This window comes from Bos mutus, chromosome 24, assembly GCF_027580195.1.
Source record: "Bos mutus isolate GX-2022 chromosome 24, NWIPB_WYAK_1.1, whole genome shotgun sequence".
Taxonomy (NCBI): Eukaryota; Metazoa; Chordata; class Mammalia; order Artiodactyla; family Bovidae; genus Bos; species Bos mutus.
The window spans coordinates 22,444,349-22,459,653 of record NC_091640.1 but is presented as its reverse complement, the minus strand read 5'-3'; the positions used below and the strand labels follow the sequence as shown (position 1 = coordinate 22,459,653).

The 15,305-nt window shown below is 36.9% G+C and overlaps 1 protein-coding gene across 20 annotated transcripts in view; it reads left to right on the top strand.

Moving 5' to 3' along the window:
- DTNA (dystrobrevin alpha) overlaps window positions 1-15,305 on the top strand; it is a 461,852-nt gene that overhangs the window by 230,512 nt on the left and 216,035 nt on the right. Inside the window, exon 1 of one of the 20 annotated variants that reach the window (XM_070361684.1) lies at window positions 9,087-9,243. The exons of the other annotated variants lie outside the window; for them this stretch is intronic. The gene's annotated coding sequence lies outside the window, so the exon portion shown is untranslated. Of the gene's footprint in view, window positions 1-9,086; window positions 9,244-15,305 lie in introns of those variants that run through there. 20 annotated transcript variants of the gene reach the window in all.

Genomic DNA, 15,305 nt, shown 5'->3' with positions numbered 1-15,305 from the left:
TGATATCTTTATGTTATGGGTCAGTTTATACAAAATGTGTTTAACAAGCCAATGAACCTTTTCCCTCATTCCAATCATAGAGTTCATTCGAGTCTGTATATAGAATGGGACTTCCCTGTAGCTCAGATAGTACAACATCTCCCTGCAATGCAGGAGACCCTGGTTCTATCTCTGGGTTGGGAAGAGCCTCTGGAGAAGGGAATGGCTACCTACTCCAGTATTCTTGGCTGGAGAATCCCATGGACAGAGGAGCCTGACGGGCTACAGTCCATGGGGTTACAAAGAGTCAGGTTCAACTGGGCGACTAAAACTAAATATAGAATGAAATTTCAAATATTAGTTTGTTACTCGTCTCAATTATTTCAGTTTTCTCAATAATGGTGTTTCTCTCATATCCTTTTTCTCTCACCCCCTGAGTAATTTCACTATGTTCCCTTGAATCACATTTGCTTCTCTTTTTATCTTTCCCCCCAAATCACCTTTATATCCTTTTCCAGCTGTTTCTATGTTTTCCTGAAATAATTTATTCTCTATAGTTTTGCCTTAATGCCCTAATTCCCCTCCACAACTTGCTTCATTTTCTCATCCCTTTCACTATCATTGTGGTTGTCATCAATAATTAACTTTTCCTCAATGTCACGGGTACTGGACATTCCATTTGCCTCTTGGTTTCTCCATCTCTTTACCTGTGATATATAGACACAGGCTACTTGAGAGACACTTCCTCCACCCTCCCTCTTCACCTTGCCATTGTCAGTTAATTACTTGTCCTTTCCCAGGGACACCTGACAAAGGGAGAGAGAAACTCAATAGCTTTTATCACTCCTACATCTAATCACAGTCACTGAAAATATGCATCAGGCATCCCTCTACACACCTTTATTTTCTAACCTTTTATTTTATATTGGAGTATAACCTACTAACAATGTTGTGATAGTTTCAGGTGGACAGTAAAGGGATTCAGCCATACATATGCGTGTGTGCATGCTAAATTGCTTTAGTCATGTCCAGCTCTGTGCAACCCTATTGCACTGTAGCCCACCAGGCTCCTCTGTCCATGGGATTCTCCAGGCAAGAATACTGGAGTGGGTTTCCATGCCCTCTTCCAGGGGATCTTCCTGACCCAGGGATCAAACTCACGTCTCCCGCGTCTCGTGCATTGGCAGGCGGGTTCTTTACCAGTAGTGCCACCTGGGAAGCTCCAGCCGTACATATACATGTATCCATTCTCCCCTAAGCTCCCCTCCTATCCAGGCTGTCACATAACATTGAGCAGAGTTCCTTGTGGTATGCAGTAGGTCTTTGGTGGTTATTTTAAATATGGCAGCATGTACATGTCGATCCCAAACTCCCTATCTCTTCCCCATCTTTCCCCCATGACAACCATAAATGTGTTCTCTAAGTCTGTGAGTCCGTTTCTGTGTTGTAGAATGTCTGCTCTGCTGATGTATTCCAAGTCCAGAACACAAAGTAGAAGAATCTGGGAAAACACACCTACTATCATCACAGCAAATGCTTTCCAAGCCTCGGACACCCTGAATGGGTCCTTTTTGCCCCTAAATGTTCTGTTTAAACTAACCTAATTAAATTGCCTGTCTACTTTCAAGTCAGTTAATTATATTTTCTCATATATTATATATCTACAGCTATATTTTCTTTATCCATGTTTTTATCTCTCCGTCTAGAGTATAAATCATTTATATTTCTTTGCCTACAAATAGTACAGTGTGTGCTTTTAGAAGGCACTTATAATATTTATTAAATTAGAATAAGTCATCTGATCTTAGAACAAGTCACATGGAAGAGACTGAGAATCCATAATTTCTGTGTACTCTGTCTTCAGACTAAGAAAATGGATTCTTTTAAGGGTGAGGTCTCAGAAATCTGCCTGTTTCCTTGACTTCCCAAATAGACTTGATTTTTGGAAATGTCTTTCCGTTTCCCTGTAGCTGAGATATAATATATCCTGTCAGATGGAGACCCCATCATGTCTGGGCAAACACACCTGAATTTGCAGGATATGGGATTGTCAAGGAGGGTGACCAGACCATATTTCTTCCCCTTCCCTTATGAGCTTCCTGACAATCTACCATTCACACAGTCACTCATGTTTTCTGCTCTCCTGACAAAATACAAGATCATAAAAGAACTTGGGCCCCACCAAAGAGCACTTGTACTTTTTATATCAATTTGAACTCACTGATTTTATGAGTCCTCTCAACTCTCTTGGAATCCTTTTCCAGTTTGTTTTTCTCAGGACAGATTTGGATCTGGGAGACTGCTTCTTCTCAGTATCCACTCTGTTTAGCGTTCAGTGGAAAGTGGCCTCAGAGATACTGCCATGTGGCTTGACCCTGACAAAAACTAGCATCACCCACCACCAAGTAACTCCCATTCCTGACTTGGGCTCAGAGCACATTCGTGGAGTTTCACAGGTAATACCTAGGAGGGTATTGCAGACTCTGTCTGCAATGCAGGAGACACAGGAGACGAGGGTTCAATCCCTGGGTCAGCAAGATCCCCTGGAGGAGGAAATGGCAACCCACTCCAGTATCCCTGCTGGGAAAATCCCATGGACAGAGAAGCCTGTCAGGCTATGGTCTATGGGGTCACGATGAGTCAGACCAACTGAAGCAACTGAGCATGCATGCATACATGCACACGTGGTGAAATTACAGAAAGCAAAGCAGATCAGAAAGAACCCAAATTTCCATTCTAGCACCAGAAGAACTCATAGTAAGACTCTGAGCCAGCCCTGGCACCTCACTGAGGCTCAGTTTTCTCTTCTATAAAAGGAAGTATTATACTAAATTATATGTATGATGGTGGTGGTGGTGGTGGTTTAGTTGGTAAGTCATGTCCAACTCTTGCAACCCCATGGACTGTAGCTCGCCAGGCTCCTCTGTCCATGGGATTTTCCAGGCAAGAATACTGGAGTGGATTGCCATTTCCTTCTCCAAGTTATACGTATGGATCCTGTCAATTCTAAAATTGGATCCTTAGACTTTCTAACTTAAACCAATAATCTCCCTTCCATTCTAAGGAATCCATTCTAAGGAAATAACCCAAGATGTGATCAAAGTTTATATGCAAAGGTATATTGCTTATAATAAGAAACCTGGAAAAGACTAAAAATATACTTGACAATAAGGCATGGCTAAATCAATTCTGATACATCCAAATAGCAGAATTTTATGCAACTATCAAAAAATATTTTCAAAGAGTAGGTAATATGATTGTATGTTTATTGTACGTTGCTTTCATTAAGCAATAGAAAGCAATTTTCAACATTATCTGAGATATTTACCATGTAAATTAAAGAAATACATCAGAATATTGGTATTTGTTACTTCAGATACCTGAATTATAAGTGTTTAAGATTATTTCATAAATTGCACTTTTCAATTTCTCTACTTTGAATGTGTGATATTACTTTGTAGTGAGGAAATGGACCAGTGTAACTTTTTAATATTAAGTTTAAAAACCAAGGATGTTTTTCATTAAGGAAAAATCCAGAATATAATTATATAATTATGAATTTTAGAGAGAGATGAAAAGCACACAAACAGAAATTTGGGGATAAGTTTTCCTAAGTGAGCATGGCAAAATGATTCCAGTTTTACAAATAACTTATCTGCAGAAAACGTAGCCATTCATTTCACAGTGCTATTTAAAAAAGGAGGCATTTTCTGTGATGTGTCAACAGTAGAAAAACACAAAGGCATCCTTATTATTTATAGCTAGATTAGTACAATTCAAAGGAAGAGTACATGTTTTGAAAACATCTTAAGGGTCAAAGAGACTATCTTGATATTGGGTTATATAAATTGAAATGGCTTGCAAGAGCGTTGTTCTTTCATAAGAAATTTTCATGAGTAGAATAGATACTAATCCGATTAATATTTTTTAGGTCAGCTGCTCAGAGCAGCCCAAGAAACTCTGTGCTTGCCAAAACTATTCAATAGACCACAACCACTTTGTGGTTGCTGTTAGCAAGTTTTCTTATTTGATTTAAACCAGTGCCTGAACAATAAAGCACTTTGTGGTATTATAAAATAAGTAACAGTTTTAAAATGTGACCTGAAAAAAAATCACTCTTGTTGAAATTCAATTTGGTTTGTCTTGTTTTAATTTCATTGACGTTAACAGCCAGTTTTTTGTAACCATGCTGCTTTACCCGTTATTGACCAGAGACGTGTTAACACCACAGGCTTTCATTTCTGCAAAAATCTTTCGGTCAATAATGTGTTAATTAAAGCTTGTAACCTCTGAGCCTATATTATTACCTTGAGTTTGGGAAATTAGATGCCGTCCTGTCTGAAGAGAGAGCGAGAAGCAAGTAACCCTGTAAGCTTCCTCCCAAGTCCCTGGGTCCATGGTTTAGCAAATTGACTTTCTGGAGTACAGTATTTCAATGCATGAAGTCACAAAAGCTATCTCCCTAAGTGACTGAATTCTTCATATGAAATTAAGTGGGTCACACCAGCACAGATTATGTTACAAATTTTGATCACCCTGAGTGAGACGTTAATATTTGCAAAAGGGATTTAAAACTTGGCGAAACCAAATATACCGACATCTTAAAGAGAGACAATCAAACAGGTTGTTTTAGCCCCTGACAAAGGATGTTTGCTGATCATATTGAATGCTCTAGCAGCAGTTTACATTAACTATTGGGTCAGCCAAAAAGTTTGTTCGGGTTTTTCCATAGCATCTTACCGAAAGACGCGAATGAACTTTTTGGACAACCCACTACATAAAGGATAGGCTCTTAAAACTTACACAATGGAAAAAAAGTTAGATACATAACCAATCCATATGGGGAAAAGGCACACAGTAAGGACTCCCACAGAAATGAATTATTCAAATGGTGGTCCTTTGGGTCTTGCCTTCATCAGCTGCCCTGAAGAGGATTAGCGGGTGCTGACTTCTCCAATGGGCGTGCTTCCTGCTTCTTTGCCTTATAGAATTGTGTTGTCAGGAGTCACAACACTTAAGGATTTTTCAGAGTTGTAGCAGTGCCAAAGCTATTTTAATAACCTCTACCAATTTTCTTGTAGGCCTGTTTTTTTCTTATGTTAGAGAAATCTTGCAATGTGCAACATTCATTTTTATCCTTTCTGGCAACTTCCTGCAATGAAAGTTTTTTCTCTCCTGGGTTTTTTTTTTATTAACCCCTGACTGCTGCTTTGCACTATAAGTCTTCAAAGGGATTTTGATGCTAATTTTCCAATGCAGTTGGCTTTGGTGTCAGGTAATTTCCTGAGTTAGATGACTGTGAAGAAAAACAGCTAAAAGTCTGTATTGGTGAGCAGTTTAGAGCCCTTATTACAGATCAAGGTGATCTTTTCTTTTTTTAACTGAAGTATAGTTGATTTACAATGCTGTGTTCATTACTGCTGTCAGGGTAATCTTTTAAAAGCTACTGTTAATCCAACATTGGTAAATTGTTTTAAGATGAGATCTATACATATAATTTTTAGTATCAAGCTTTTTTATGATAAAAGTTCTTCATATTCCATTTTAATTTGAAAAAAATACTAATAAATAATATATAGACCATTTCTTGAGAATCCAATGTAAGTATCAAAATGAACTGCTTTCTTTACTGTGTTTTTCTTTCATATTTAAAAGATTTTTAATTGACTCCTAAGTTTAACCCTCTTCCACCCATTTTGCCCTGGGAATATGTAAAACCACTTGACTGGTTATCCCCCACCTTGTTGGTTTGTAAGTAGGAATAAGCAATCTAGATATTTTCCTGGAGTGGTCTCTATGTTCATGCTGCATCATTACCCTCTACAACGCAGAAGACCCAGGTTCAAGCCCTGGGTTGGGAAGATCCCCTGGAGAAGGAAATGGCAATCCACTCCAGTACTCTCGCCTGGAAAATCCCATGGACAGAGGAGCCTGGTAGGCTACAGTCTATGGGGTCGCAAAGAGTCGGACAGGACTGAGCGACTTCACTTTCATCTTTTCATACTAAGGAGTGCATGTGTCAGTCTGATTTAAATTAATCAACAGTTTTATCAGCAAGAGAAATTCAGGAAGGTGTCAGTGCACTTTCTCATTGTCCCTCTTGCTCAAAAATCTTTCACATTTTTACTAAAGAGTACTAGCAACCATTTGTTGAGCATTTAGTTTGTTTCCAAGCTCAGTGTTTGATGCTTCCCTTGAACTATCTCATTTCATTTTCTTTTTCCATAACTCTTTAAAGTAGGAGCCTTAGAGTAACCCAGGTTTAGAGAGATTAAATGATCTATCCAAGATCACCAACTGGTGTGAGCAGGAGCCGGTTTCACACCCATGTCTGGGTAGCTCCATGATTGATCCTCTGAAGAGCTCCCGGCTCCTGTTGCCCACTTCCATGAGTGGCATAGAATATTAAGGAAAAACCTTTGTGGACCTCATAAGGGTTTAACTAGAGGGAGAGCTTTGAGCAGAGTCCTGGAGGAGCTGAGGGCTCCTCCACGATACTAAGGTAAAACACTCATTTCCTGCTTTATCCATTCAAGAAATAGCCACTGAGCAAAATGAAAAGGCAACATGCAGATTGAGAAAAAATATTTGCAAACAATGAGACCGGTGGTGAATTTCCAAAATATACAAACAGCTCATACAACTCAATAGCAACAACAACAACAACAACAACAACAACAAAACTAACCCAATCAAAACTGGGTAGAAAACCTAAATAGAGATTTCTCCAAAGAAAACATTCAGATATAGGTAGCCAATAGGCACATGAAAAGACACTCAATATTGCTAATTATTAGAGGAATGCAAACCAAACTATAATGAGTTACCACCATTGTACCTAGCAGTCAAAATGGGCATCATTAAAACATCTACAAATAACAAATGCTGGAGAGGGTGTGGAAAAAAGGAAACCCTCGTACGCTGTTGGTGGAAATGTAAATTGTTGCAGCCAGTATCAAGAACAGTATAGGGATTCCTTAAAATATTAAAGGTAGAGTTGCCATATAATCCAGCAATCCTTCTCCTGGGCGTATATCTGAAGAAAACTAACTTGAAAAGATACATGCACCCTAGTGTTGATAGCAGCAGCTGTTTACAATAGCCAGAACGTGGAAAAAACTAATGTCCATAGATGAATGGATAAAGAAGATGCTGTGTATATACAATGGAACCATAAAAAGGGAGGAAATAATGCCATTTGCAGCAGCCTGGATGGGCCTAGAGGTTGTGACACTAAGTGAAATAAGTCAGAAAGAGAAAGACAAACACCATATGATATCACTTACATGTGGAATCTAAAATATGACACAATTGAACTTACTGACAGAACAGAAACAGCCTCACAGACACAGAAAGCAGTGTGGGTGCCCGAGCTGGGGGAGGGATAAATTAGGGGTTCGAGATTAGCAACTACAAACTACGACATATAAAATATGTAAACAACAAAGTCCTACTGTACAGCACAAGGAACCAGGTTCAATATCCTTCAATAAACCATAATGGGAAAGAGTGTGTGTGTGTGTGTGTGTGTGTAGCTGAATCATTTTCGCTATACACCAGGAACTAACACAATATTGTAAATCAACTGTATTTTAATTTGTTTGATGGACGATACTGGATGCTTGGGGCTGGTGCACTGGGATGACCCAGAGGGATGGTATGGGGAGGGAGGAGGGAGGAGGGTTCAGGATGGGGAACACATGTATACCTGTGGCAGATTCATTTCGATATTTGGCAAAACCAGTACAATATTGTAAAGTTTAAAAATAAAATAAAATTTAAAAAAAGAAAAGAAATATACCACGACAAAAAAAAAAAAAAGATCAGGATTCGTGGGTATATATATAAAACAACGTGAGAGATTACAGAATGAGGTTCACATCTGAACCTAGACAACAATGTCTATTAACTACTTTTCATGAAAATTTTTCTCTTAATAAATAAAAACTACACCATAAAATTTGTAAAAAAAAAGACAGAAAATAAATTGTCCCTGAGCCGTCCATTGTGCCAAAGCTGATGACTGGCGTAGAAACATGAAAAAGACACAGCTCCCTTTCCTAGGAGAGTCCATATCTAAAAAGAGAAGTTAGCCATGTAAACACAGTATTATGAAATATGAGCTAAACATGGGCAGTAAGCAAGGCCGTGGAAGCAGCAGGGTGGCAATGCAAGGCCTGAGGGACAAAGCAGTCGCTGGCGGGAGCTCAGAGCCCTGTGGTGGGTGGGAGGAACCACAGCTGAAATGAGGTGAAGCCCCAGTCACTCAGGACTCCTCCTGTCAGCCTTCCTTAAAGTACTGGGAAGAAAGCGAAGGTGATTCCTTCAATCTTAATTATGTAACCATTGGTTTGGGGGAGGGAGATCCCTGGATTGCTCAGAGTTGATATTGTGCCAACCCCCTATCTTAATATAGAGCCCCCAGATACGGTTTGCGTAATTCTAGTAGGCTCCACCACCCTAGATCCAAATCTATGAGCATTTTAAATAGAACTGAAATCTAATCTGTTTAAATAACGGATAAACACAGGGTCTTGATGAAAAGAAAATGAAGAATGTTACCTCCCACCTCTGAGCTGTAATTAGGAGTTTCCCCTAGGAAAATACTTTGAGACTAGCCCTTCGTAGACTAATGTAGTATTTCTCAGCATCTGTTTTACTGAATCATTTCATGTATTTTTAAAAATATTTTAAAAGATGCTGTGAGATTAATGCTGCATTTCCTATTGAGTTAGTAACTGACATTTCAAAGTATTTGGTCGGCAGAAGTAGTAGATAATCATCAGTCTTTCAAGGGATTAACGGCATCTTAAAAATGCATATAGGTATTTCATTAGTTGGTTTACATTTTCTGGGAGCTCTTTTTTTCTTGCATCTTTTTACTCGTTTTTCTTTTTCTTTTCTCCTTGTCCACGAAGTTGAGTCAGCAACAGAAAGATATTCAAATTAGACTTGTCATACAGGAAAAAAAAATCTGACTTTGTCAGGGTGGGTGGAGGGGGAAAAAGCAACTTTTTGTCAGTCTTTTGTATTTCAGCAGCTGGATTCATCGCTGCCATGGTAACGGACCACATGATGAGGTGTATTAGATTGCTGTGCGTTGAGCACAAGGGGAAGAATGAACACAGCGTTTTATTGAAGTTGAAGGTTACTTAGGAGTTTCTTCTGTGGAAGTGTGTAAGGTCAAATACTATAGCTTTCAGCATATGTAATACTTTAGAGGAAGAATTAGGGGCACGCTGCTGCATTTAACTACAAAACCAGGTAAGGTTTAATTGAATCTATGAAACTGACCTCTTACTTCTTCTGTTGCAGTGGCAGAACTTGCCGGGTGGAATTTCACTGTCACCCCCGTCCCCACCCCGACATGGACACAGGGCAAATTTCTCCCGTCTCCCCTACCCCAACTCCCCCACCTCTGATCGCGTCTGTTTTTAATTTGAAAGTTTGGAATGTTGTGAATTTTTATAGTTCTTTGGTAGTGTGAGTGAGCGTGTATGTGCAAGTAAAAGAAAGAAAACTAGAAAGGAAGTAATAAGAATGCAATTAGCGTCTTCAGATCAGTGTAAACCAGAGTAAAGTGTTTCCTTCTTTGAAAATGGTCCACTTTTCTTAGTGGACACCTTATTAGTGGCATTAGCCCAGAGCTGCTTGTCTCTTATACTAACGGAGCCCTAGGACCAAGTTCTCCAGCCTGTTATTCACTATATTTATTCTGTCTGGACTTCTATTCCTCTTTCGTCCTATTACTACCAGCCTCATTCATCATGAAGAGTTCGGTTTTATCTATAATTTTTACATCATATTTTATATCCATTAATATTCTGTTCTTTCAGACACGGTGGTCATATGCACCTTAGAGGATTTAAAAATAGAAGTAAATATATTACAGGGAGTAGAAAATGCACTCTTTACTTAGAGGCTGGTAAAAGCAGAATGTAAACACTTCAGTGTGGCTCCGTGAAGCATCAATTCCCAGAGCATGGGCGCCTCCTCCTTGCGTTGTTTACGTATCATCCAAGCAGCTTGCTTCAAAGAGGGAGGCTTGGATATGTGCGGAGCAAGTTAAAGAAGAAAATTTATGATTTGTTTTGATTTCTTGTTTCTGCAGTTGTTTGATGTTTAGCTTTTTCATAAGACATTAAGATTTACTTTCATTTTTTAGTTAAGGGCTAACCTAGCCAACTTATCTCCTCTTAGAACAAAGTTGTCTTGGCAGCTTCAGAGACAAAACCCTGCTAAAACTAGCAGAACCCAGTATTACTCAGGGATATTCACTGGAGTGTTTTCATATAGGAGAGGTTTTAAAAAATACTTTCATAGCTAAAAGCAATTGATTGCCACTAATTGGTGCTGATTGGGATAAAAGCCAATAAATTATGCCAAGGTTACTCTTATACCACCCTTTCTTTAAAAAGGAACACTTAGATTTTTTTTTAAATTTGTTTATGTTCTGTGATTTTCATTGCTATTTTCTTTTTTTTTTCTAAGTCTCTCAAGTTTTCATCCATTCAGGCCATCTTCTAAATTTGAGCAAGAAGTCATAATTATTCAAAACAATTTTTTTGCCATGATTGCAAATAAGGGGAACTATTTCCATGATAACAAATATCAAAAGCATTATAATAGCACATTTGTAACATTTTTACAATGTCCAAGCTTGAATCTGAATTCTTTCTTTCCTTTTTCCCTTAGTTGCTTTGAATACAAAACAAGCTATGAGCATGTCCTCCAAAATATTTTCACAAGCCTCAGTTGTTATTACTTAAAAATAGGAAATTACTAAGAGTTGGTGAAAGATGGTACCTGGTAAAATATTTTAAAGCGTGAAATTCTCAATACTGGCAATATCTGAGATAGAAAGAGGGGGAGAGAGAGAGAGACAGAAAACATAAGAAAAGAAAAATAGACAAAAGATAAAGGTAAAAGTGTGAATGATCTCCTAATCAAGCTTTCTTCTTTCCTTCAGTATAGGTTAAACCTTTATATAAAAAGGAAGAGAGACAATATAGTGGGAATGAGGTGAAATTAGCAAAAAGTACTATCATTCCACTATTCCATGTTTCAAGTCCTTGGTAAGGCATGGATAGTTTCTTTCTATTAACTGAAATGAAAACAAATTCCTCTAATTGGATATATTTCAGTTCTTCCTGTTTTGGGCTAAGATATCAGCTAGCTTATACATTAGAGCTAGAAGTGTGTAAAAATTACCCATTTTTTGTGATTTTTATACACTTGGCACTAAGCCATGTGTACATGTCCATTTTTAAAGTCATTGTAACTGAGAGGTCCATAAGATGGAAACTTCTTTTAAATATTTACTAAGAATTGTATGTATTTAAGGTATACAACATGATGACTTGATATACATGTATGTAATGAAATGATTACTACAGTCAAGCTAATTAACATATCTTCTGCTCAAATAGTTACCATTTTGTGTGTGTGATGAGAGTTCCTGAAATCTACTCTCTTAGCAAATTTGTGTTACACAATATAGAGAATTATTAACTCTAGTCACCAGGCCATACATTAGATCTCTAGACTAGTTCATCCTATATACGTGCAACTTTGTACCCTTTGACTAACATCTCCTGTTTCCCCCACCCAACAGTGGTTGGTAGCCACCATTCTAATATCTGCTTCCATATATTTACCTTGTTTAGAGTCCACATTATAAGTGAGATCATACAGTAGTTTTCCTTCTGGGTCTGGCTTTTTTCATTAGCGTAATGTCTTCTGCATTCATCTGTTTTGTTGCGAATGTCAGGATCTTACTCTTTTTTAAGGCTGAATAGTACTCCTTTATGTATACATCACAATTTCATTTTCCAGTCATCTGTTGACATACATTTGTTTCCATGTCTTGGTTATCACGAATAATGCTACAATGAACATGGGAACACAGATATCTTTTCCATTACTGGTTTACTTTCTTTGGGGTATATTCTCAGAAGAGGGACTGCTGGATCACATGGTAGCTCTATTTTCTGTATTTATAGAAGCCTCCACACTGTTTTTTATAATGGCTGTAGGGAATACTCATATTCTTAAGGAGCAAAATGACTTTTGATGTTCTTGCTTTAAGTTAGAAATTTTGCAGATGTTTTGATCATTTGTGTCAACCCATGTTTAAATCATGCTTTACTGTTAATTTTGAATGATTGGGAGCATTTCAACATTTAACCTCTAATTTCTAGAGTTCCCTAGCCTCTCAGACAAATAGCTAATTATCTACAAACATTTACCTCTATTAAAGAGATAGATGTTCAACAGAATCATGATAAAGAAGAATCATATTGACTATTATAGCCTCTTCAATAAAAGTAATGATAATTTTTGGTCCCTAAGACAAAATCTCTGAAATAGATGAAGATAAAGCCAATGAATGATGATTCAATATCAGCTAGATATTCCACTTTTAGGAGTTGCTATATTTAAACCTGTGACTTCATCAAAGTGGGTTTTATAATTGACAACTATGTAATTTTTTTGTATGAAAAGAATTAGACTTTAAAAATATTCTTAAATATTTCAAATAAAAAAAAAGTAATGGTATCACAATCATGATAATGATAGTGATTATAATGGCAATAATGATTAATTCAGAGAGAAAGATAGACTTCATTAGAAAGCTCTGAGCTATGTAGTCAAAGGCCAATGTTTTTAGAAAGAAATGGAAAATTTCTAGTAAGTGGTATGATTTTCAGATATTTCCTCCCAACTTTCATTAATTCCATTAATCGCATTTACAAATCACTAACAATAAATGTGCCTGTTATGGTCTTCTCAGAGCTTATTATAAAGGATGTTAACTTTGTTCAACAAGCAATAGATGTTTTCATCAGTAATGATTAAACTCCCCAAAAATTATACAGTGTGTGGGCCAGTATCTGATAGGAAAAGAGTAAATGCATTGCTAGGAACAAACAATTTGTTACATTTTTGGTATATAAACAGGTACAATCAGCTAGTTTCACTTTCATGATAATATTACCTTGATACATTTTAGAGTGATATTATTGTTATATAATTCCCCTCTACCTGGTATTTACATGATAAAATGTTCACTATTGACATCATTTTAATATTTTACTTATATTTTAAATTTTTAAATTATTTATTTAAATAACAATGGTATTTTACATCTAAAACTTACTAATTTGGGTTTGTTTGGGGAAAAATTGTACTCCGAAGAAGCACTTTCTTCTGTGTACCCTCATATAAAAAAAAATAGCAGATAAATTGATGATTCCAGTATAAAACATGGCTGCATCAAAGAAGCGAAAGAAAATATGGAACTTGAGATAGCACAATGTGCCTTCAAAGGCAGAAATCATAAAGAAATGGTTGTATAGAAACTTATTACTTCTGGAAAATACTATAAACAAAATTAAAAGATAAAAAGCAAACTAGAATCAATATTTGCAGCACACATGAAAGAAAAGAAGATGAGCATTTATAATATGTAATAAGGTCTCATAAATTAATAAGAAAGAGAACAGCACTTATTTTATTACTTTATTTTCAGTGCAGTTTTAGGTTTGCAACAGGTTTAAACAGGAGGTACGGAGATTTCCCATTCACTTCCCATCCCTACGTCTGCATTAGCTCCCTCATTATCAACACTGAACAAGAGAATGGTACAAACTTTTTTTTATCAAAGATCAACCTACATTGACACATAATAATCACCCAAAGTTCATAGTTTACCTTAGGATTTACTTTTGGTGAATTCTAGGATTCTATGGGTTTGGACAAAGGTATAATGATAAATATATATATATATATATTTCCATTGTTATAATATCATACAGGATATTTCACTGCCCTAAATATCCTCTGTGTTCTGTCCATGGGGTCGCAAAGAGTCGGACACAACTGAGCGACTTCACTTTCACTTTCACTTTCTGCCTGTTTATCTCTTCTTTCCCTCCACACACACCCCTCCTCACCCCCACTTTATCTTGGAAACCATTGAACTTTTTATTGTTCCATAATTTTGCCCTTTCCAGAATATCATTTAGTTAGAATCATACAGTATATAGCTTTTTCAGATTGGTTTCTTTCACTTCCTATATGCATTTAAGTTTCCTCCATGTCTTTTCATGTCTTGATAGCTCATTTCTTTTTAGCACTGAGTAACATTACATTTGTTTGGATGTACCACAGTTTATTTATCCATTCACCTACTAAAGGACATTTTGGTTGCTTCCAAGTTTCGACAATTACAAATAAAGCTTCTCTAAACATTTATGTGCAGGGTTTTGTGTGGACAGAAGTTTTCAGCTTTTTTTGGGTGAATAACAAGGAGTGCAATTACTGGAACATATGCTAAGAGTATGTTTCGTTTTGTGAGAAACCACTTTCAAAGTAACTTTACCATCTTGAATTACTACGAACAAGAAATGAGGAGTCCTGTTGTTCCTCATCACCAGCATTTGGTGTTCTCAGGGTTCTGTCTCTGGCCATTCTATTCGATGTGTGGTGGTATCTCATTATTGTTTTAATTTGCATTTGCCTGATGACATATGATGTGGACATTTTCCATATGCCTGTTTGCCATCTGTATATCTTTTTTGGTGAGATGTCCGTTTAGGTCATTAGGTGTATTTTGCATAGCAATCCTTTATCAGATGTGTCTTTTGCAAATATTGTCTTTCAGTATCTGGCTTGTCTTCTAGTTCTTTTGATATTGTCTTTCACAGAGCAACATTTTTAATTTTAATGAAGTCCAACATATCAATTATTTCTTTCATGGATCACATCTTTGGTGTTATATTCGCTATTATTTTTTAAATACTTACAAATTAAATAAACTAATATTTTAATCTTTAGCAATTTTTTTTAAAAAAAAGAAGCAAAAGGAGGAGAGAGAGTAATAATATCCAATGTTCTGCTACTGAAAGCATAAATTGATACATTGTGGGGGAGGGGGTCAACCTGGAAATGTATAGCAAAGGCTTTAAAAATTGTACCCAACAATTTAAAATATTGTAACAAAATAAACATACATAGAGTTTTTCATTGTTGTGACGTTTGTAAGTGTAGACAAGGATAGTCATTCTGAAAAAAAAAATTTGAGGAACGTGACAGACACACCAGCTTATGTCTGCTCTGATACTTCTAAAGCTGTAAGAAGGCATAAATATGGCTTACCTAGAGCCATATGTGCCCCATTGCTCCAGTTTGTAGTTAGAACATGTATAAGCAGCATGGTGGAGAGAAAGGATCTTGGCTTAAGAATCAGAATGCCTGAGTTCTGCTGTGGACTAGCTGAGATAATCTAAGGGTATGAATATAAGGCATTATTCAAATGCTAGTGT